This window comes from Sminthopsis crassicaudata, chromosome 4 (genome assembly GCF_048593235.1).
Source record: "Sminthopsis crassicaudata isolate SCR6 chromosome 4, ASM4859323v1, whole genome shotgun sequence".
In the NCBI taxonomy this organism is placed as follows: Eukaryota; Metazoa; Chordata; class Mammalia; order Dasyuromorphia; family Dasyuridae; genus Sminthopsis; species Sminthopsis crassicaudata.
This window is the reverse complement of record NC_133620.1, coordinates 341,638,014-341,663,556: the sequence shown is the minus strand read 5'-3', so window position 1 is coordinate 341,663,556 and position 25,543 is coordinate 341,638,014. Positions and strand designations below refer to the sequence as shown.

At 33.5% G+C, this 25,543-nt stretch overlaps 1 protein-coding gene and 1 long non-coding RNA gene across 8 annotated transcripts in view; both read right to left on the bottom strand.

Annotated features, from left to right (window-relative positions):
• KANSL1 (KAT8 regulatory NSL complex subunit 1) overlaps window positions 1-25,543 on the bottom strand; it is a 185,133-nt gene that overhangs the window by 94,097 nt on the left and 65,493 nt on the right. The window lies entirely within an intron of this gene.
• LOC141538930 (uncharacterized) lies at window positions 21,156-23,616 on the bottom strand. Its single transcript, XR_012481158.1, has 2 exons — window positions 22,063-23,616; window positions 21,156-22,014 (listed from the first exon to the last, which is right to left on the bottom strand). It is a non-coding gene; the product is annotated as an uncharacterized LOC141538930 (long non-coding RNA).

Sequence of the window (25,543 nt, the reverse complement as noted above, 5' to 3'; positions counted from 1 at the left end):
ATGATGGGTGAAAAGGTTTTACACTTAAGATACTGGCTGTTTATTACACTGCACTATGGTCCTCCTTATACAATTGCCAATTGCTACCAATCATTTCCTGAACACCATTATCATAGAAATAACATTGAATGAATGAATGAATGATTACCTCTGTGAATACTAAGAGTCTGTTCTGTTTAAGGAAATATTTTGAGATGGCAATGTGATTAGACAAATAAGTCACCTGGAAAGGTGGCCCACTCAGGTGACCTTTCTAGGTCTAAATTAAGCTACAAATATACCTAAATAGGTTTTTAATAGCATAAGAAATAAAGAAAATTTACTGGCAATTTACTAATCATAAATCAAGGCCCAGTGAAATGGCATAAGCAAGCATGAGCTGTTATGCCAAAAAGCAGAGCTAGATTAAATCATCAGAAAAATGTAGATGCTTAATATTATCAATGAACATTTATTAAGCACCCACTACATACATATCAAGTATAGTCCTAAGCACTGGATATATAAAAATGTGATATAGAATATACAACTATGTAAAAAACACAAGACATAAAAATTGACAACCATGTGTTGATTGGAAATTAAAAGCAAAACATATGAGGTAATACTTATAGGTGAACACAACAAATCAATAAAATTCTCATCTCCCAACAACCTAGTACATTTAACACTATAATAACCAAATGATTTTTATTTTCAAAAATAATTTTATACATCTCTAAAATGTAGGTTAATAATACATATTTATCAATGCAATGGATGATGGGAAGAATATTCTATGACAATTGCTGATTGGTTTAAAAATGTAAATGAACCCTAAATACTAAAAAAAAAATTTGGTCCTTGACAGCTACTTTTTTTGTTAAGGATTAGGATTATCAACTCACAATGGTCCTCAAACATTCTTGTCATTTATAAAGGGCTCTGAACCTTTTTTTACAACTTTTCAGGTTTACTCTCCATTTTCCATCAGTGGTCTCTACTTGGTTTCAAATCCACTAAACCCCCTAGTTCATTTTCTCCAGACATCCCACACCTCTATCTTTCAGCTTCTTTTTATATGTAGTCTTCCCCTATTAGACAGCAATCTTTTTGAAGGCAGGGACTTTCCCCCCGTCTACCTGTCTGCATCTACCTATCTACTAGTATATTTATTGCTCTGTTGTGTTCTACTCTTCATAACCTCATTTGGGGTTTTCTTGGCAATAGTAGAGTGGTTTTGCCATTTCATTGGCTAGACTCACCTAGCTACACAGCTAGTAAAAGTATTCCAGGTCAGGTTTGAACTCAGGAAGATGCATTGTACTCATTGCGCCACCTAGCTGCCTGATAACATAGTAAACATAAAACATAAGTTTAATGAATTGAATTAAATTATGTATTTAATTGAGCCTAAATATTAGGTTGTTGAAGGTCATTTTTCTGGGGAGCTTAATAATTATTCACAATTAAGTGTAAGATTTCCTTCAAGAGAATGGCATTTTTTTGAAGAAATGTTCCCTGAATACACAAAATAAATACAACTACTGAAGTGTACTGGAGATATGAATTGTTGTTGTAGTTGTTGACCATCTATCTTCCTGATTACCTGAGGCTGTGCCACAAAAGCTTACAGTTTTCCCCTCAAAAGTAGCTGTCCCTGAAAACTTGCCTGTACCAGGGGACGATGGCTCATGCTGCTAACCAAGCTTCCTGGATAAAAAATAAGCCCATAAAGAGTCAATATCTTTTATATATGATAAATATCTTTTTATGTTATGGGTCTGTCTTCTAAATTGGATTCTTCTGATCAAATAAGTTTTAGCCTGGACATCAGGGAACCTGTGTCCAACTGAACTAATCCTTTCCACATAATTCGAGTTAATTTCCTTTTGTTATATAGTCTAACAATTTAGTTACAATTCTGAACATTGACTAGGTCAAGTGGCCCCAGAACAGCACCCTGACAATTCTCTCAGCTACACAAGAGGACCACCAAAGACTAGCTAACACTTTAATTTCCTAATAAATCATACTATGTTCTCCAGTACATTTAATTACAAATTAGGTGCTGTTTTAAGCTTGTATCTGTATGACACCAGATAGAGAGAAGGCACTTGATACCTGTGACTAGGACAATATTTCCAAACTAAAGAATGCTATTACTTTGTTTTCCCCATTATATATTTAAAAAAGGCTTAAGGATTCAACAGCTCCTGAGTTAACAATTATTAAGTAGAATGTCTTGAGTATCAGCAAATTTTTATTTTCTTTATTTTTAGAAGCATATAACACCTTACAAAAACATAACAGAAAAAAAAAAAAAAAGATCGGCAGCCTCTAATAAGTAAAAGTAGGTAAAACTAAACATTCTGCCTTGAAATGTAATCATTCCTCGAATGAATGGATCCAACCATTCTGGAGAGCAATTTGGAACTATTCTCAAAAAGTTATCAAACTGTGTATACCCTTTGATTCAGATTCAGAAGGAAAAGGGACCTGTATGTGCTAAAATATTTGTGTCAGCCCTTTCCGTAGTGGCTAGAAACTGGAAATTGAATGGATGACCATCGATTGGAGAATGGCTGAGTAAATTGTGGTATATGTTATGGTATATTATGGTTGTGTAAGAAATGACCAGCAGGATGAATACAGAGAAGCTTGGACAGACTTACATGAACATGAACTAAGTGAAATGAGCAGAAGATCATTATACTCTTCAACAACAAATACTGTATGAGGATCAGTTCTAATGGAAGTGGCTCTCCAACAATGAGAGGATCCAAATCAGTTCCAATTGATCAGTAATGAACAGAAGCAGCTATACCCAGTCCAACAACACTGGGAAATGAGTGTGGACCACAACATAGCATTTACACTTTTTCTGTTGTTGTTTGCTTGCCTTTTGTTTTCTTCCCAAGTTATTTTTACCTTTCTAAATTGGATTTTTCTTGTGCAACAAAAGAACTGTATAAATATGTACACATATATTGTAATTAAGATATATTTTAACATGTTTAACGTATATGAGATTGCCTGCCATCTAGGGGAGGGGATGGAGGGAAGGGAAAAGTCGGACAGAAGTGTTTGCAAGGGTCAATGTTGAAAAATTACCCATGCATATGTTCTGTCAATAAAAAGCCATTAAAAAAAGAAAAAAAGAAATGTAATTATTCCTGCAAAAGATGTTTTAAAATAGTAGTTACCATTCATCCATGGCTTTAATCAAAAGTTGAGTCTGACTACCCAATTAAAAGAAACTGAGGATAAACCAGAATTAATCCAATTTAGTACAACTTTCTCACAATATAGTTTTTAAAGCATTTTTACCACTATTCTACTGAGAGTATAAGGAAGCTTACCTTTCCTGAAAGTTTCTGGCTATAAAATAAAATTCTAATTCTCTTTTCTAGAGAATCTTTCTTTTATCAGGTTGGGAAAATTATTTCTTTCAAATTATCTAAATGTTTTTCATTTACGGGGGGGGGGGGGAAATGACTATTAAATGGAAAGGAATACATGAATTGAACATAAAAACCTGTAACTACTGTGTTCCCAAAGAACCTCAAGATGCAGAAAAAAGGGAAATTGATGGACAAAATCAGTAGCTATGGATCTCACTATCACAACAAATTCTAGTCAAATAGTAATTAATAGAATGTCTGGGGTATCAGCATTTATTACAAAAATCTTCTTCAGGGGCAGCTAGGTTGCTCAGAGGATAGAATACCAGCCATAAAATCAAGAGGAATTGAGTTCCAATCTGGTCTCATTTACTTAACACTTCCTAGCTGTGTGACCCTGGGCAAGTCATCTAACCCCAACTGCCTCAGAAAAAAAAAAAAAAGAAAAAAGAAAAATCTATCATATTTGACCTCCATACACAATAAGCAATCACCTTCCGAACCATTTCTCAACAAAATACCATTTGCTACTTGGTATTTAAGATTTAGGTATGTGATGCATGCGATTCAATGAGAGGGCATGAAGAATAAAAAAAATGAAGAAAATTACTAGATAAATGTGCTAAATATTGGATTTACAACTGATGTTAACTTTTTATAATTTGCATTAACACAATACATTTTTTTAAAATTGTCATTTAGGTAAATAAATCATAAAAGATGAGAAGTTACAAAAATATATTAGCTGGCTACACAATTTTAATCTTAAGCTAGGAAAACTGAATTAATGGAAAAAGCTTTTATTCAACACTATCTACTGAGTTCCAAGTGCTAGAGATGCCAAAAGCAAAGTAGAATAGCCCCTATCTCAAAGTGGTCACAAATTTAATAGAGAAGGTAACATATCTATAGAAATGTTCAGTTCAAAAGTGAAAAAGTCCTGGAGTCTTTAAGGAAATTACAAGGCAGAGGGTAAGATGTGGTAGCCCATAAGTCCAACAGTGGTGTAGATTCCAGATAGTTTGTAAAGAATAAAGGCAAGATAGATAACAAGGCTACAAGTTTATCCTATTGTCTTAAAGGGTGTGGACAAGACTTAAATTATTATAGAAAAAACTGAAACCTTTATCATAGTTTCCTATCACACCCACTGTAAGAAGTGTATCAGCCAGATATTTGACATATACCATAACCTTGCAGAAGCAAGCCAAGATTGGGAGTTACTGCATTAACCCGCCACCAAGCAAGGAGAATAAAAAGGGTCTGAAATCCTTGACTACAAAAGCCATGGAGCAACTTTAACTCAGTTCCACTCAGATTCAGAACTCCAGGCTTGGTTCCACCACTGGCAAGTAGGACAAGAGCGATACTCTCAGGTAAGACTATGAAAACGAGAATGGCAAGACTGGCTTGCCTCACAAGCAAAAGTTAAAAGGGCCCTAATGTTCAACAACACTGAGAAACTTGTCAATTTTGATAAAACCATAGGCAAAATTATATGTCAGTTATTCTAGTAAGAACATATTCAAGGGGGGAAAAAAATCAAAAGAAATAAAAGTCTGTGTTAAAAGAGAGTAAAATATTTATTAAACAGTGAAAATGAACTAAACGTAGAATGCCACCTTAGTCACAATTACAAGTTTTTATTTATTTATCTACATTTGAATCTTTATATTCTCACAGCCATAATTTTTAAACCAGTCTTAAGACTTTCTCTATGACAACTTATCTCAATGTATCAATCAAGAAGCATTGTTAACCATCTACTATTTTAGGTATAGTGATAGGCTCAGTAGATAAAAATACAGAGAATGAAAATAGTCCATACTTACATGGAACTTACATTCCAAGGGAAAAACAAAAAAAGCATACATATGAAGATAAAAATATCAAGAATAGAAATAAATATAGAAAGTAAGGAATAGAGGAGGCTAAAAGCTATGGGAGGTGAGAAGAGAAGGAAAGTCAGTAAAGATTTAAAATTCTGCATAAAAGACAATGCTTAACTGGTGCCAGAAGGCAGTCAATGCAAAAGTATAATGATGAAACAGTCAATGCAAAAGTATAATGATGAAAGATAAAAATCACACACATGTTAGATAGAATAAAAGGAATTTATTGAGTAATAATAACATGTTCAGATCAGCATTTAAGGAAAATCACTTTGGTATCTGTATGGAGGATGGATTGCAGTAGGAAGAGACTAGAGGGAAATAATCAACTATAAGTCAATAAAACAGTCCAGGAAAGAAACATGGCATTATTACTATTACTTCTATTCTGTTCTATTATTACTATAAGAATAGCTAATATTTACCAAGTACTTTAAAGTTTGCAAAGGCTTTACAAATATCTTCCTAACAACAATGGGAAATAGGATCTTTTATTATTCTTAATTTAAAGATGAAAAAAATTGAAGCAAGTAGAAATTAAATTATTGAATGAGTGTAACAAAGCTATTAAATGTTTGAGACAAAATATGAACTTAAAGTATTTCTGACTGCATCACTTAGCTGCTTCTGGATAAAGAGAAAGAATTAGGAGATGTGAAAGACAGATCTTGTGAAAGTAGAAACATCAAGATAATTTTAAATTGATCATAGAATATGTGGGGGTAGGAAAAAGTGAGCAATCTGGAATAATGCCCAGGTTACAAAATGGGGACAACTGAAAAGATGTTGCTGCCTTCAACAGAAACAAAAAAATTTAGAAGAGGGAAAGGTTTGGGATAAAAAAATAAGTTCTTCAAATATCTAGTTTGGCATCCAATAGACTGTTAGTAAAATTAGCCCTAAAGTTCATGAGACAGACTAGAATTGAACACATAGATCTGGGAATGATTTAAGTAAATTAAGTCTATGGAAGCTTACAAATCTACCAAGAGAAACTGTAGAAAAAGAAGAGGATCCAGGGCAGATTCTTTAAAGAGTATGATACAGATAATGATGCAATAAAGATCAGGCAGGCAGTAGTAGGAGAAACATGAGGGGAATTGTGGCATAAAAATCCAGAGAGAAGAGACAATGCAGTAGATAGTAATCAGAAATATGGAATGCACCAGAGGTCAAGTATGAGAAGTCAGCAAAGACCATGACAATTAAGAAATCATTGATAATTTTGAAGAAAGCAATTTCAACTGTTGGGATCAAAAGACAAGACTAGAGAAAGAGAGGCTTTTCTTTTTTAATATATTTGGCTAAGTAAGAAGAAAGATAGAGGATTATCACTTGAAGACACAATAGGATCTAGTTAAGGGCTGTTTTTTTTTTTTTAAAGATGGGGAGATCTGAGCATTTGTAAAAGCAGTAGGAAAAGAAATAGTGGAGAAATTTAAGGGGGGGGAGGAATAAAAGGAGAAGCAATCTGCTAGAGAAGGAAGGAGAGAATGTGATCAATGGCACATAAAAAAGAAACTGGCCTCTGAAAAAGGACTGATGCCTACTAAAGACAGTGGGAAATGATATCAAAGGGTTTTGAAATTTAAAGAAGTGAGCAAATTCCAAGCATGAAGAAAAGTCAAAGCCTTCAGCTGAGAGTAGAGGAAAAGGGAAGAAAGATGCTAAAGATTGGGGGGGAGGGAGGAGCAGAGAAAGTTCAGATCAGCTTCTGAAGAAAGATCTAATAAAAAGACTGCCTTATGTCACAAAGACCTAACTGAAGTTGAAATGAAGAGTTATAAGGGAAAGAAGTGATATAATATTGACGGTTGATTAAAGGTATGATACTGGGAAAGAAGGAACTAAGTCAAAACAGAGATAATGACCTGAAAATATACCAAAGGATGGAAGGATTAGAGATCATAATGGGGACAAACAATAGATTTCAAGATTCAAGAATTATAAAAGGGAAAACATCATTTTGTGATTAAAAAGTAGAAGCAAGTATTCCATCTTTTTCCATCTGTTTGCTCCATAGTTTTACTCCTGCTATTGCTACATCAAATCTGAGTTGCAGTTGCCTATGTTGTCTTCCCAATTAGAATGCAAATTTCCTTAGATTAAGGATCTAGTTCTTCCATTTCCATGTTCAGGATTTGTGTTCTTGTAACATAGTAAGGGCTTTTAACAAGTTTTTTTCATTCATTAATTCCTAGGCCAGTGTATACAAGGGTATTGAATAAAAAAGTACTGCCCGTGCTGGAAAGAATGATCAAAGACACAGTACTATCTGGGATAACCCAAGTGTCATAAAAGGCAAAGGGAGGTAAAGAGAATGAAAAAGATCCATGATAAAAGAAAGTTTTTCCTTCTGGAATAAAAATTCCAGAGGGCACAGCTGTGGGTGGGCAGAGTTCCAATGGGACATAGATAGGGTTAATAGTTTAGGAAAAAACAGGAGGTGGATTTGATAATATTCCTTATGGCAAGTGATTTAGTAAATTAAGGGACAGGAAAAGACATGGATGGTAGGTATAGGGGTACCATAAGAAGTTACAAACTAAAGAAAGAAATAACAAACCACTCTAATCATCCATCACATAAATGTCAAAGGATATGAACAATTTTCAGATAAAGAGAGTAAAATCATTTTTAGTCATATGAAAAGGTGCTCTAAATCACTATTGTTCACAGAGAAATGCAAATTATGCAAATTAAGACAACTCAGATACCACTACACACACCTCAGATTGGCTAAGATGACAGGAAAAGATAATAACAAATGTTGGAGGGGATGTGAGAAAACCGGGACACTAATTGTTGATGAAGTTGTGAACAGATGCAGCCATTCTAGAGAACAATCTAGAACTATGCCCAAAGAGCTACAAAACTGTACATACCCTTTGACCCAGCAGTGCCATTACTGGGTCTATATCCCAAGGAAATTATAAAGGAGGGAAAAGACTCACGTGTGTAAAAATGTTTGTAGTGACTCTTCTTGTGAAAGCAAAGAACTGAAAAAGGGAGTGGATGCCCATCAAGTTGTGTACGTGAACATAATGGAGTATTATTGTTCTATAAAAAATGATCAAGAAGCTGATATTAAAAAGGCTTGGAAATATTTACCTGAATTGATGCTAAGTGAAATGAGTAGATGAGTAGTAGATCATTGTACACAGCAACAGCAAGATTATACGATGATCAATTCTGATGAATGTGACTCTTTCCAACAATGAGATATTAAGGCCAGTTCCAATGATCTTGTGATAAAGATAGCCATTTACACCCAGAGAGAGGACTTGTGGGAACTGAATGTGAATCACAACATAACATTCTTACTCTTTTTGTTTTTATTTGCTTGCATTTTGTTTTCTTTCTTTTTACCTTTCTGATTTGATTTTTCTTGTGCAGCAAGATTGGATTTAATATATATTTTAACATGTTTAACATATATTAGATTACTTGCTATCTAGGAGAGGGAGTGGAGTGAGGAGGGAAAATTTGGAACACAAGGTTTTGTAACGGCCAACGTTGATAAATTATTCATGCATATGTTTTGAAAATAAAAAATTTAAAAAAAACCATAAAAAGAATGATTCATCACATCATACTGCCTGTAAGTTGTCCTCCCAAGGCTCTGAACTGGGTCCTCTTCTCTTTGCTCTCTACAATCTCTCTTGATGATCTTATCAGCTTGAGAGTCTAAAAGTCTAATCAGTGTATCCACCCCAAATTTGTTACCAACTGCCTATTAAACATTTTTAAATTACTTATTCTGAAGAAACCTTAATCTCATGTCAAAACTAAATTTAACCCTCCCTCTTACTAACTCCATTTATTTGTCAAAGCCATCAACCATATATTACCAATGAGCCAGGATCATGACCATAAGCTTCAAGCTTGATCTTCATTCTCCTTCACCTCATTATATTCAATAAATTACCATTTCCACCTCTATATATCACAAATCTGACTCCACTTCTCTCAATTCTACTTTCTACAAATCACCTTCTTAGTTCAAGACCTTTATCATCTTTCACCTACATTACTGCAACTGATCTCCTTGCATCATGTCTCTCCCAACTTAAATCCTTCCTACACACTCGTAAAAAAATCTACTTAGTAAACTCTAGTGGTTCACCATTGCTTCCAGGATCAAATATAAACTTCTCCGTTTAGCTTTTAGAACTCTTCACAACTTGTTCCCAATCTATCTTTCACTATATCTATATATCTCTACAACCTATATTAAATTATATCTTTCATTAAAATACACACATATATCCAGATCCAGAGTGAGATCTGGAGTTACATACACACACACGTACACACAACCTGCAATCCAGCCAAATAGGCTTTCTTTGCACTGGCCCTCTCCCATTTCTAGAAAAGATTCTTTCCTTATCTTTTCCATAAAGATACAATTCAAACAAAGACAGAGCCAAGATGTCAGAGTAAAGATAGGGAGTCATCTGAGTTCTCCCCCAAATTCCTCCAATTATCTTTAAATAATGACTTCAAACAAAAAGACAAATAAAATTCAAATAATTTTCCAACTGAAGACAACTCAAAAGTTATGAGGAAAGACCTGTCATACTGAGATGAGAGTGAAGTGCAATCTGACACAGTCTACATCAGAAACCAGCAAGACAGGTTAAGTCTTTGAAGATTTTGAATCAATGGCAGCAGCAATTTTTCAGACCTCTCAGCCCACAGACACCAAAGATGACTTAGAAGGTTTGCAGGAAAGTTTTATCACATTAGGGTAAGAAGAGAATACAGCTCCAGCTTCAGCAAGCTAGAAGCAGATCTCAGCAGTCACTGAATCAACAGCAGCGACAGCATTGGATACTAGAGTCCTGAGCCCACAGATGGTAAGAACATCAAAAGGAGATTACAGAGATCTCTTTTCTGGCACTGAGGCAGGACTCTGTTGTTTTGCCCAAATTCAGATCCAAGATACAGACCTGGTTCACAATGCCAGAGAGAGGAGAAACACTAGTACATTAGAACTTATACAACTAAAATAGCTATGTTATATAAATGAAGAATCACCTCAGCAAAACTGAGTATAATCCTTCGGGAGGAAAAATGCATATTCAAAGAAAAAGAAGATTGTCAAGCATTCTTGATCAGAGCAGAAATGAAATTTTGATTTTCAAATACAAGAATCAAGAGAAGCATAAAAAGATAAACAGGAAAGGAAAATCACAAGGGACTTATAGCTGTTAAAACTGTTCTATAAAAAAATTATGAACACAAATCTGGCATCAGACACTTAACACTTCCTAGCTGTGACACCATGGGCAAGTCACTTAACCCCAATTGCCTCAGCAAAACAATAAAAGTTATGAACTAGCTGATTTTTTAAAATCTGGAAAGATTTACATGAACTAACACAGAGAGAAACAAGCAGAGCCAGAAATACATTATACACAGTAAAAGTAAGATTGTGCAATGATCAATTATGAAAGAATTGGTTTTTCTTGGTGCTTCATTGATTCAAGACAATCACAATAAACTTTGGACAGAAAACGCTATCTACATCCAGAAAGAAAACTATGTTATGTTCACTTCTTTTTTCTGTTGTTTTTTCTCTCTCATGTTTTTTTCCATTTTGTTCTGATTTTTCTTTCTCAACATGATTCGTAAAGAAACTGTATTTAAAAAATTAATACACATGTATAACCAGAAGAAGAAAAAAAAAAAAAAAAAAAAAAAAAAAAGGAAGAACTTACAGTTATAGTGGAGTAGGGACCTTCCTCATAGTTTCAGGATAGAAAAGAGTACTTGTGGTCACTTACAAACCAGAGCACAGGTCAAGAGAAAAGAAAACACATTTCTTCTTGGATCATATCACCTTTGAAGAATTGAAAACTTACAAATCCCTAAAGTGAACTCTGAAAACAATTGCACAAAACCTTTAAAGCTAGAGACATTGCAGGTTCCACCCTGGAAACAAGAGCCCTACTTTAACAAAGAGTTAAAAATCATAGTCTGGGAAAACATGCAAACAACAGAAAAAAAATTCTGACCATAGAAAGTTACTAGGGTGACAAGGAAGATCAAAACACACTCAGAAGAGATGATAACAAAGTCAATGAATATTTCTACATCCAAAGCCTCCAAGAAAAATAAGAATTTGTCTCAAGCCACGAGCTCAAAAGGGCTTTTGAAAAGAGAGGTAGAGAAAAAAATTGGGAAAAGAAATGAGAAAGACTGCAAAAGGAAATACAAAAGCCCAGTGAGCAGAATGAGTTTTCATGAGAATTCATTAAAAGCCGGTCACATGGGAAAGGAAGTACAAAAGGAAAATAATTCCTTAAAAATCAGAATTGAGCAAATGGAAGCTAATGACTTTATGAAAAAACAAGAAACAATAAAACAAAACCAACAGAATGTAAAAAAATCAAAAACAATGTAAACCATCTTACCAGAAAAACAACTGAACTGAAAAACACATCTAGGGAAGTAATTTTAAAGTTACTGGCCTCTCTGAAAGCCATGATCAAAAAAAGAGCCTAGACATCATCTTACAAAAATAATCAAGGAAAACTGTCCTGAAATTCCAAAACCAGAGTGTAAAATAGAAATCAAAAGAATCTACTGATCACTTCCTGAAAGTGATCCCAAGATGAAAACTGCCAGGAATATAACAGCCAAATTTAAGAACTTCCAAGGAGAAAATATTGCAAGCATCCCCCCCCCCCAAAAAAAAAATCAGGATAACTAAATTTATCACCTAAATCTGTGATCAGGGCTTGGGATATAATACTCTAGAAGGAAGAAGAGCTAGGATTATAATCAAGAATCAATCACCTCTGCAAAACTGATTATAATCCTTCAGAGGGGAATAATGCATATTCAATGAAATAGAAGACTTTCAGATACAAGATTCAATAAAAACGTAAAAAGATAAACAGGAAAGGAAAATCACAAAGAACTTAATAAAGTCAAACTGTTTACATTACACTTGGGAAGATGATATTCATAAATCACAAGAACTTTCTCACTGTTAAGGCACTTAGAAGAAGTTCATGTAGACAGAGGGCCCAAGTGTGACTTGGATGTGAAGGGATATCTAAAAAAATAAAAGGGGCAAGAGAGGAATATACTGGGAGAAAGGGAAAGATAGAATGGACTAAATTGTTTCACATTCAAGAAAAATCTTTGGGGCAGCTAGGTGGCGCAGTGGATAGAGCACCAGCCCTGAATTCAGGAGGACCCGCATTCAAATTTTATCTCAGACACATAACACTTCCTAGTTGTGTGACCCTGGGCAAGTCACTTAACCCCAACCTCAGGAAAGAAAGAAAAAAAGAAAAAGCTTTTATGGAGGAGAAAGAGGGAGGATATAGAAGAGCATAAGTGATCATTATTACCACCAGAATTGGCTCAAAGAGGGAATAATATGCATACTTAACTGAGTATAAAAGTCTATCTTATTCTGCAAGAAAGTAGGAGGGAAAGAGGATATAAGAAGGGGGGAAGGTGACAGAAGGGAGATAATATAGTAATAATAGTAATCACTGGGTCTTTATTTCAAGTATATCATAATGAAGGGAAAAGGACCCACATGTATTAAGGACTTTGCCTAAGTGTGTAGGGGACAGTCGATTCTCCAAAAGCCCCCACAGCTATGAATCATAACACACTTGAAGGAATTACAAATCAGCCTTTAGCGACATAGATGTTGCTTGTGAATTGGGAATGAAATAAATTGGAGGGAAGAGAAGAGGGAAGAGGATAGAGGTGAGAGAATACAACTGCCTCTTAGTCCTCTTACATTAAGGGATCTGATCTACTGGTCAGAATCTAGATCCCCAGCAGCTACTGGCAGCAAGTGGTTCCCTAAACACATATGTGCAAAAATGTTTATAGCAGCTCTTTTTGGGGTAACAAAGAATTGGAAAAGGTATGGATGCCCATCAATTGGGAAATGGCTGGACAAGTTGTGGTATATGAAGGTAATGGAATATTATTGTTCTATAAAAAACGACAATTTGATTATAGAAAGGCCTGGAAGGATTTCAATGAACTGACACTGAGCAAAACAAGCAGAATCCATTGTACACAATAACATCAAGAATTTACAATGATCACTATGAAAGGTTTGGTCCTTCTCAGTAGTTCAGGGATCCAAAGGAACTCCAATACACTTTGGACAGAAAATGTCATCTTCATCCAGAAAAAGAACTAAGGAGACAATGTAAATAAACACATGCTACGTTCATTTTTTTTTTAAAAACTCTCTCCCATGGTTTTTTTTCCTGCAAATACTGCAAAAATGAAAAGAAAAGAAATATGAAGAGTGAAAAAGGATCACTGGTTGTAACAATGGATAGAGTAGAAAAAATGGGTGGAAGTTAAGAATGTGAAAAGCAGCTATTGGCTGCTAACATTTTCCAAGAATATGGTGGTGAAAAGAAGAGACAAGATGATAACATGAGGAAAGGAATGGTAAAGTTAAGGATTTTTTTCAAAATAAGGAGATCCAAAATACTATTGATCTTCCACTAAGCATTTTCAGAAGAAAGTGAAGGAGGAAAAAGAGTTAAGAAATATGCCTGGTTATCTTTCTATAATGATTATATAAAATTCAATAAAATTTACTTGATGTGAAAAAATAGCACAAATGAAAAAGAAACAGTAATCTAAGAAAAATAAAGAGACTTGAAGACACAAAGAGAAAAGGTATAGGAGAAGGTGAGAAAAGGTGAGTAGAAGAGGGTAGTGGTGAAAAGTCAAAACATAAGCCGTGAAAAAATTTTCTAAGTATTTAGTCTCTACAAATCTGTGAGCTGTACTTATAGCAGCTTTTTTTTTCATCATAGGCTATGTTTATACAAACCAAATAATGAATTCCACTAAATAATAGCTATTTTTAAATACATTAAAAAGAAAAAAAAAAAAAAACGAAGGATTTTAAATAAATGGGTTACACCAATCTCTAGTACCACAAATTCAAGAATGACTTTTTAAAAAATTATCTAATTATACATGGTTATTTGAAATCCTAGGTGACCAACTCTTTAATTTTACAATATTGACAATTGCTAAACCTTTTGTTCTAATTTTTCCCCTCCTTCCCTCTCTCCCCAGATGGCAAGTTGACCAATACATGTTAAATATGTTAAAGTATAAATTAAATACAATATATGTATACATGTCCAAACAGTTGTTTTGCTGTATAAAAAGAATTGGACTTTAATATCCAAAATGCAGGCGGACAAAATTAGAGGGATTGGGAATTCTATGTAGTGGTTCATAGTCATCTCCCAGAGTAGTTTTGCTGGGTGTAGCTGGTTCAGTTCATTACTGCTCTATTTGGAACTGATCTGGTTCATCTCAATATTGAAAATGGCCACATCCATCAGAATTGATCATCATAAGTATTGTTGTTGAAGTATACAACAGTCTCCTGGTCCTGCTCATTTCACTCAACATCAGTTCATGTAAGTCTCTCTAGGACTTTCTGAAATCATCCTGTTGGATGACCAACTCTTTATGGAGAATATATACTCTATTCTCATAATCTGACTATTTCAACAATGCAAATTACAAAAGATATGCAATTACATTCTATATTATACAGTAAAAATTAAATGCTATTAAAGTTCAGAGATTTCTCAGAGAATAAGAGTGCTTTTGGACTGCACAGCTAACCCCTCACTTTTTGTACTTCCCATAGAGCTTGTTTCCTTCCCTTCATATATTCACGGTGTTTGATTTAGAAGGACAACGATTCCCCTTTTCATATGGGGAAAAACTAAGCTCTAAGGAAGCAGACTTTGATTAAGTCCTGTAAAGTTTAAAAAAAAAAAAAAAAAAGTTTTGTGTCTGCTTAATAGCAATGCAGAGACTAGAACCTTCCATAACCAACCTGTAAAATTCTTGAGCAAATCTCTCCTGGGATAGTAATACAGATGTAATAAACCTTTGAAAATGATGGCTAATTACAATTTATAATTATATCATAATGATTTAAAAACTCAAAGCCAAAAACCTAAGAATTTCTAAACCTGATTTCCTAAAGAAATGTTCTAAGTATTTTCAGGTGGACAAAGTGCTTTTTCTCCTACCCTATGAAGGAGATAGCTCAAGTATTACATCTTACAGATGAAGAAATTTCTTTCAGGGTGATTAAGTGCTTAGCCCAAGGGCACAAGATTAATAAATAGTGGAGCTGTGACTTAAATTCAAATTTCTGGCCTCTATATCCAGGGCTCTTTCTACTTGAGCATGCTGTTTTCCATATCTAATAATAGCCCCTTATGTTTATACTCTGCCTCAAGGTTAAGAATTATATAAGTACCTCCTCATAGCTACTCTGTGAGGAGTATCTACTTTCCTTTCTTAAATAATAACTGGGAAAAAATAATATTTAAAAATTAACTGAATTGTTATGATAGATGAGAATAAACAGCACAAATAATATAAATCATAAAAATCAGGATTTTTAAAAAATAACCTCCTATTAATCAAACTTAAAAGTTTTATTTTAGCTAGTTCAATAAATAGTATATTTCAATTTTGGACATATCAGTGATTAAAACAAGGTAGTTCCAGTTCTATTTTTTCCCTTCACTTAGCTAGTCCATTCAGGTCAACAATATAGATTCTTTTTTTTTTTTTTTAAATAATTCCTTCTTTTTTCTTTGCCCCTAAAACAAGTCCTTCTTTTCCTTGACACACTAAAACAAAGTTCTTTTTCCCAGTCTCTAAATTAAATCCTATTTAATTTTCCTATAAATGAACTGCAAGTAGCACCAAAAAAATTTGAAACAAATCACTTTCTATGTGAGTTTCAATTTCCTAAATCTGTAAAATGGGAAAATAGTACTTGTACTACCTTTCTCAAAGGGGTTGTGAAGAAATGTGTTGTTATTATTAAAATATATTCAGGTTTATCCATAATTACAAAATTTTAATATCAGGCAATATTTAAAATTCAAGGGACCAGGCAAAACTGTCATGCTGTTCCCCTCCAATAAGTTACAATTCTATCAAGAGGTGTTAATTAGAGATCAGCATAACCAAGAAGCAATTCTTCTGCCACCAAGTGTCTTAAGAAATTCAACTCTAATCCTCTAGGTGAACTAGTTTATAGAGATGCAATTCTGTTTTCTGAAGTACAGATTCTTCAAGTTCTTGTTTTCTCAGCAGCCACAACTACTGAGACCTCTTGCAACTAAAGATGAGGAATGATTCAGTTTTGCAGCTAAAAAAAAAAAATTGATTCTTTCCACCAATCCTGAATGTAGGCTTATATTTTGTTTCCTCCGGTATACTGAGATTTACAGAAGCAAGGTCAATCTTTTACCAGTTATGTCTCCAATACTTACAGTGCTTTGCAGCAAGTACTTAATTATTTTTCCATTCATTCACCAGCATAAAACTAAATTCTATTAGCTTTTCCATTTCATAACTGATCTCAGGATTTTGTGTCATTATAACTTCACAACATTCTTTCATCAGACTAGGAAACAGGAAGGCTCACATAAACAAAACTGTTTGGGTTACTGAAAATATTTTAATGAGATGGAAAAATGAAAAAAATTAAAGTATGTTTCCTAACAAGAAAAAATAATTGGAACTACTACATAAACTGTGCACATGCCAAGATGTAGTAGGTGGCTTTCTTCAACATTTACAACATGACAGTTAGCCTACAGAACCCTCAACAACACATAGTTATCTAAAATTTAAAGTTACTTGAGAAATTCATTATGCTATTTAACCTTCAAATGCATGAATTTCAGGGGACTCGACCTCACAAGTGTTCATGAGCAATTATCTCTTTGATAAAGCTGAAGTATGGGGATACTTTTCTCTTTATTTAAAACAAAAAAAGGGGGGAAAAATCAAATAATTGTCATGTGCATAGCAAAATATACCAGTCCAAGAAAGTCTATATAATAATAAAACATATTACATTCAAAACTTTCTTTTCTTCCTTGTTAGTTTTCTTTTGTTCTCTACTGTGCACTTTTTATTTTATTTCCCCCTCTTTCTTCCCCCTACTTCACCGAAAGCAGACTACTGTTAAGCATGGGTACATTTATATTTACATGCATACACATATACTATAGATAAATTCGCGCACAAACACACATTATCTGGTTTCCAATACCTGCAAAATCATCTACCTGCTACCTAGTCTATTTATTACTTTCTGGCCACCCCAAGAATCCCTTTCCCTTTCCCTCTATTATCCCTTTTGACAATAATCTTCATACCTTTATCACACTCCTATTAATCTGCACACCTTTCTATACTCTGACTTATCCTATTCCCTCCTCCTATTTTTTATAGGTGCTATATCCTTATGTATGTATGCATACATATATTGTTCACTCTTTATTCCCATTGCTGATGTGAGAAGGATTTCATAACCATTAGTCCCCCCCCCCCCATCTAATTCTTCTGTGTTGGTTTTTGCTCTTGGCACCTCATTTATATAGCATAGTTATTGTTTTTACCTTTTCCTTTGGGTTTGTTTTTTATAATCACATCATACACAGTTTTACTCCAATATTTCTTTTAGACTACCCAATTATGACAGTCTTAGAGATATTATTTACATTTCTATGTACAAAACACAGTCTGTCCTACTGAGTCCCTTGAAATTATTCTTTGATTTTTTTTTGCTCTTATGTTAAATTTTCGATTGAATTCTGCAACAAGATTGACAGTTCATAGAATGTCATTTTTTTCATTCAATATTATACTTAATTTTGCTGGATATAATATTTTCATCTGCAATTCTAGTTCTTTTGATTGTCAATATATAACATTCCAGATTACTACTGTAGTCACTGATGGGTCTTATGTGACGCTAATTGTAGCTCCAACATATTTGAATTAGTTATTTTTGTTGTTGCTGTGACACTTTTTCATAGCAAATAAAACAACTCTATATTGCTTTTCTGAAACAAAACAAATTACTGTGAAATCCATCTAAAGTTCTCTTAATCTCATTACAAAATTAAAATTACTTTAACATAAAACAAATACTACCTTATCAACAGGAAGCAACTTTTTACCTCCTGCAAAGGTAACCCACTGGAAACAGGGAAAATCTTTTTCCTTCCAACACACTCCACTTCTCACTTTCCTCTCTGACTGTCATGCAAGCCATTAGCTGTTCAAGGCTGGCAAGATCATTCAGTTTGGCCCTGCCAAGATGATGGCAAGTGATGATGAACTAAAAACTAGGAACAATTGCCTCCCACAACTTGAGGTTTTAAGAGATTTTTTTTCATGGCTCACAAACAATGTTATAAATATCCAAAATGACCTTGGCAGAAAAAAGGTTTCCCACCCCTCCCTCATGTATGCTATGAAATAACCATGTAATTATAATCCTGCTAATCCTATCCCAGTAAAACTCTTCCTAAATCTTAATGTCTTGTTACATTTATATTAGTTTTCCTTCAAAGGAAAAAAAAATAAGTAATGTTCTTAAAACTCAATCAGATTTAACTATACTGTGATTCCCAACCCCTTTTCCTGCCCCCAAAACTCTTCCTGCTTTATGCTCTACCTCATGCCTATCAGAAAGTCATTCAACAAAATTGTTACATCTTCCAAGAAAAGTTGAATGACTTAGATAAACAGGTAAGATAAAACTTGTTATACACAATGACTAAATACACTTAAGCAATATAGTCAGCTCAAAGTCAAGAATGGGTAGGAGCAATTAACACTATTCCTGTGGCAATGGCTTTGTAATAAGAGAACCTATGTTCAAATCTCAAATCTGACATAATCTGTGTCACTTTAGGCAAAGCTTTTAACTTTCAAAGGCCCATTTCCCCATCTATAAAATGAAGGACTTAAACTAGATCACTTTTATATCCTTTCCAACTCTAGGTCTATGATCCTGTGATGAGTTGAGTTCTCAAATTAACATTTCCCTCATTAAAGATTATTTAAGATTTTCCAAGTATCTCTACAGTGCTTAAGGTTATTACTAGTTTGGGTAAGTTATCTATGTACTAAATGACAATCAGAAACAGATGCGGTACTATAATATATGTATCCCAAAGAGATCATTTAAAAAAAAAAAGAAAAAAAAAAGTTGATAGCAGTTCTCTTTGTGATGTCAAACAACTGGAAATTAAGTGTATGCCCTTCAATTGTGGAATGGCTAAACAAGTTGTGATGTATGAATGTAAAGGAATACTATTGTATTATAAGAACTGATGAGCAGATTTTAAAAAACCCAGAAAGATTTAGATAAATGGACACAGTTTAGTGCAATACTATATAATGATCAACTTTGATAAACTTAGCTCTTTTCAGCAATACAACGATCACTAAAATTTCAAAAGACCTATGATAGAAAATGCTGCCTACATCCAAAGAAAGAACTGTGAAGTATGAATACATATTGAAGCATATTATTTTCACTGTTTTGTATTCTTTCTTGTGGTTTTTCTTTTTTGTTCTGATTCCTCTTTCACAATATGACTAATGTGGAAATATGCTTGTACACGCATAACCATAATCAGACTGCTTGCTATGTAGGGGAGGAGGAAGGAGAAAAATTTCGAACTCAAAATATTAGTGAATGTTGAAAATTAAAATTAAAAAAATTGAAAAATAAACATTTTGTTTATTATTCAAAGAAGGGAGAGGGAGAAAGCTCTACAGTAAGAAGTTGTCACTATCTCACATCTATGAAAAACTGTGTCCAAAATTACCAAAAATAAGGCTTAAAATTATAGTTTGGAAGACAGATAAAAAAGGGCTATTGTAATATTTAAAACCAATAGTTCACCAAGCTATCTGGACTATCACTATCAATCCTCCAAATACTCAAAATATAATACCAAAATATTTTTATTCCACTACAAACATCTAACTAAACATGGGGAACTACATTTTTTCATTTTTAATAATTCGAAATATTACATATTCCAAAGACTTAAGTACAAACAGTAAGGCATCTTTTTCTAAGATACTTAAAAGCTTAATCAAGATCCTGCCTTAAATTTAAGGTATTATAGTGGAAGATGCTATAACTAAAAGAGTAGCTCAATCAATCAATTTGAATATACAACATAAAAGTTTGAGGGTTTTTTTTTTAATTTGCTAGGCGATAAATATACTACAATAGCAACACAGTCAAATTCAAAGTCTGCACATATGGAATTGAGAGTTCATTGTTCAACAAAATACTTCAGAGAAAACTGGAAAGCTGTCCGACACATAACATGTTTAAGCCCAAGATTTCATACCATCTACCATCACAAGAAGCTTACTTGTTATCTAATTATATAAAATGTCTTATTATAAAAGGTTGCATGAATTAGAGAATGGACAAATTATGACCTATATCATAAGAAACAACAAAAAGGACAAAATCAGAGAAACCTAAGAAAACTTGTATAAACCAATAACAACTCATTTAGAACCATGAAAACAACTGATATAGTATTATGAAAAGATAAGGCATACTACCTACTACTTACCATTTTAAACCTCAAAGGATAAAATGTTTTGCTTGGCCATTTTTACAAAAAACACTTTTTTTTTTTTTTTTTTGGTGAAAGTAAAGAAAGATGGAGATCCACTGGAGCATATTAAAAAGAAGGAAACAAAGGGTAACAAGCACTTTTTAAATGTTCACAAAAATTCAAAAGGAATTAGTTATGCAGGAGAGCTTGGAAAATAATTTTTAAAAAATCTTTTTATTGTTGTTTGAAGCAAGAAGTATAGAATAGACTCACAATTTCAAATAATCCTCTTCCCTGATTTACCTTATCTGTTTTTTGGATATCTAAAAAATTAGGATTAAAAAAGTATTCCTCCTTTGTTGAACTTTTGGAACTCATTTAAGTTTTGATTACTTCCTGTCCTTTATTCTTTACTTTATCATCTTTATTCATTTTTCTACCATCATTCAATAATTCTCTCTTCACAAACATAAACAGCACAACTTGAAGGACTACGCAGAAACTTTTAACTCAACCATATGTTCACCATGCCTCAAATGCCTCAAGAAAATATTACACTAGAAAAGGTTAGAGTCATCAAGAGTTCTACTTTAAAAGCTGTAGTTAAGTTTAGTTGACTTCTTACAAAACAAAATCCTACCTCCCCCCCAAAAAAATTCTCTCTCATAAATGATAGTTTTTCTAAAATAAATTTAAGCATCCTATGTATATACATATGGCTAAAAATTCTGCAGATAGTGTTAATTTCTCTCCTATCTCTTTTAGTTTTGTTCCCTTATAATGTCCCTGGATATAAAGGAAAGATGATCTAATATTATCATGAGTTTTATATCTACTCCTGTTCCCTGGAGTAAGGGAAGGGCAATGGAAGTTTCTTACTGCTTGTGATTATGTGACTAACACTTTTGACTTTGGTGCAATACATAGCTATGTTTTGACTATTTAAGTTAGAACTTTTGACCATTAATGTTCACTCTTATACCAATTGTGAAAGTGAACTCAGAACTTCACAGTTCTAAAAGTCATAGTGAAGTAATTTTCCATTAATCATCTACCCCGCCCCTTTCTTGATGTAAACTAACTAAAAGAAATATACTTTTTCCCACTTTTTTTTTTTTTAAATGAATTGAGTATAATAGTTTCGATTAAAGAAAGGACAAAGTATTTTCAAAAAATGGAACTTTAAAGTTAGGCAAAGGTTCTTCTTATTCTGGCCTCTAAGTGTTTCTGTTTATGCCCAAGTAATATGGGCATAATTATCACCTTTCTCTAGAGCAACTATCTCTATCTCTATATCTCTATATCTATCTCTATAGATAGAGATATCTATATCTATACATATATAGATATCTCTATATCTCTATATCTATCTCTAGAGCAACTATAACTATGGAATGAGATAAGAGTACCAGGCTTGGAGTCAAAAAGATAAGTTCTTCCTGAGTTCAAATCTGGCCTGAGATACTAACTGTATGACTCTGAGTAAGCCATTTAAATCTGTTGGCTTCAGTTTCCTCATCTGTAAATAATGACCTAGAGAAATACTAAAGCAGTAGTATCTTTGCCAAGAAAACCCTATATGGGGACATGAGTGGAACAACTGAATCAAGCAAATAAAAGATTTTCTCCCTTTGAAATCTGTATTCTTTTCACTAAATAATAAATTCCTAATGTCATGAAGCAAAAATATATTAAAAATTAAAATAAATGATGAACATCCTCAATTTCTGTTCTAAAGAATTTTCAATTTGTTTACTGAACGAAATGTACTGGTTTTAGCCTATCAATCTTCCTTGGTTTCTCTGGTTGCTAATCACCACTTGACACAAATGGAAACTGGGGAGGAAAGGTGAGGGAAGGGGAAACAAATATAAATTTGCTAATGAAGAGATTTTAGCCAGCAAGTAAAACTATAGGCATATACTACCCTTAAATAAAATCTAAAGGCATAAAATCTAAAGCAAGAGTACTTATAACATTCTATTTAATTTGGCCAATGGGGGAATTCTTCCTAAATAAGTCTCTGAAATTCTCTAGGACTCAAATTGATGGAATCACATGGATTTAGAACAGGAAGAGACCTTAGAATTCCTTAAATCCAGATGTTTCCAAAGCAAAGGCCAAGGTCCCCAGGAAGACTAAAACCTAACCTCAAGAGGTCTGTGATCAGCCAAGTTGGGGAAGAAAGAAGTCAAATCCCAACATTTTTTGTAACCACCCTTTAATGGGGGTTCACCTTAAATTTTGAATGTGGGAGAGTAACATTCACAGGATGAAGATGCAGATGGGCTGGATTTATAATTTTCATTGAATTATCTTTCTCCAGGACAGCTAGGTGGAACAGTGGATAGAGCACCAATCCTGAAATCAGGAGGACCTGAGTTCAAATTTGACCTCAGACACTTAACACTTCCTAGCTGTGTGATCCTGGATAAGTCAATTAACCCCAATTGCCTCAGCAAAATAAATAAAATAAAAATTTATGCTTTTCCCCTAACTCCATATCTTTACAAAACTCCTCTATTACTCTATGAAGTATTATCAGTTCTTCAATCACCCACATTCACAATAATTAAAATCTTCAACTCCTTCCCCTGCCTGACTGTACACAGCTAATTTTCAAATCTTGTTTCCAAGTGCAAAATTCAACTCACTTCTATTCCATCCTTTTTTTTTTTAATTTCTAAGCTTTAAAATGCACATAATTGGTAATACAGAAACATAGTAACTTTGATATAATTAAACACACACATTTAAGATCACATGCTAAAAGACATATATAATCAAACAAAATCTGGAGACCAATATGCCAATCCAAATACTTTATGAGGGGTAAGACCAATATGCCAATCCAAATACTTTATGAGGGGTAAGAAACCCCAAAACTTTAAAAAATGCTAAATACAATGCCTAACTTGTTCCCTTTTGGCATCCTTCATTCCTCCTTTCCAGACTAATTTGGAACTCTTTTCAACTATTCCTTGCTGTCATTTAATAATAGTAACAACCAACTCTCAAAACACAGAATTAAAACTTGTTCCCAAATTAACCAAAATCCATCTAAGTGAAACCTCTGAAATGTATTATCCTCCCACCTCCTTAAATTTGTAGAATCTAAAATATTGCAAACTACCAAATTCCTGAAATACAATTTGAGTCATATCTCTTAAAAGCAATTTTGCTTCTACAATCTCGAGAATGAAAATTGGCATTGTAAATTATTTTCTAAAAACAATGCAAAAGCAGCTTAGGTAGAGCAGTGGATAGGAGCACTAGCCCTGAAGTCAGAAAGACCTGAGTTCAAATCTGGTCTCAGATACTTAACACTTCATAGCTGTGTGACCCTGGGCAAATTACTTAATCCCAATTGCCTCAGCCAAAACAAACAATGTAAGACTGTCAAAGTGTCTGTCTGTCTCTCTCTCTCTCTCTCTCTCTCTCTCTCTCTCTCTCTCTCTCTCTCTCTTTCTCTCTCTCTCTCTCTCTCTATATATATATATATATATATATATATATATGTATATATATATATATATATATATATATGTATATATATATACACACACACACATATATATATATAAATCAATAAGTACTTATTAATGACTTACTATATGTAGCAGACACTTTGCAAAGTAGGTAATAAATAAGTTCAGGCAATGTATATCAAATTGCCTGTTTGCCTGCTGTCTAGAGAATGAGGGGAGAGGCATATTGTTCTCTGGGAAATGATGAGCAAGATGTTCTCAGAAAAACCTGGAAAGTCCTCCATGAACTCAAGCAAAATGAAATGCATTGTGTACAAAATAATAGCAAGAGTTGTGGGATGATCAACTGGAAATGACTTCCCGATTTTCTGAAATACATTGGTACATGACTCCTCTGAAGGACTTATGAAAAAAAAGAAAAAATGCTATCCATACCCAGAGATAGATTTGTGTCTGAATACAGATTGAATCATATTTTTAATTGTATATTTTTTAAGTGTTTTTTTGGGGGAAGGGATGGGAAACTGGGGGGGGGGGGTAATCTATGTTCTCTTTTACAACCTAATTTCCATAAAAGTTAATCCTAAAGTAGAAGAGCCACTAAAATTTGTAGAATAAGGGAACCACATTGTCAGATCTACATTTAAGGAAAATTATTTTGGCAGCAGTGAGTAGGATGGAGAAGAGTAGAAGCTTGAAGCAATGACCAATTAGAAGATTACTGAAAAAATTTAGACAAGAAAAAATAAAAGTAGTTAAGAGTCAGGTTCAAAATAAGTTTTTAATATACAAAAAGAGAGACTTGGCAACCTACTATTAGATGAAGGAGAATCTGGTATTAAGGATAATGATGAACTTATAAACCAGAGGCATTTGAAGAAATGTGATAGTTTTTAAGGAGTTTTAAATGAAAGACATTTTTATCTGCATTTCTATTTAGATATTTACTATAAATTTATCAATCATAACCCTTCTAGATCTTAGGTTTAAAAAGTGTAATAAAGGTAAATCTTGAATTGACTTTGAAATAAATTATCATAAAACTTATTATATGAAATATCCAAATAACAGCCTTTTAAAAAGCAGCTTCCACTAGCTCCTTGCCATTTACTACCAGACTAGATTTTTGTTCTCTCTTCTGTATTTCCACTGTCAGTGAATAATACTAATCTCTTTCTAACCCCCTTTTCCCAAGGTTTTATAGTTACCATTAACCGAATAATCCCTTTCTTCAGATTACAGTTCAGAGAGGTAATCCCAAACTGCAAAAGCCTATTCTCAAGAAATTGTACTGATAACCACAAGGTACATTTCTAAAGCATTTTTTAATA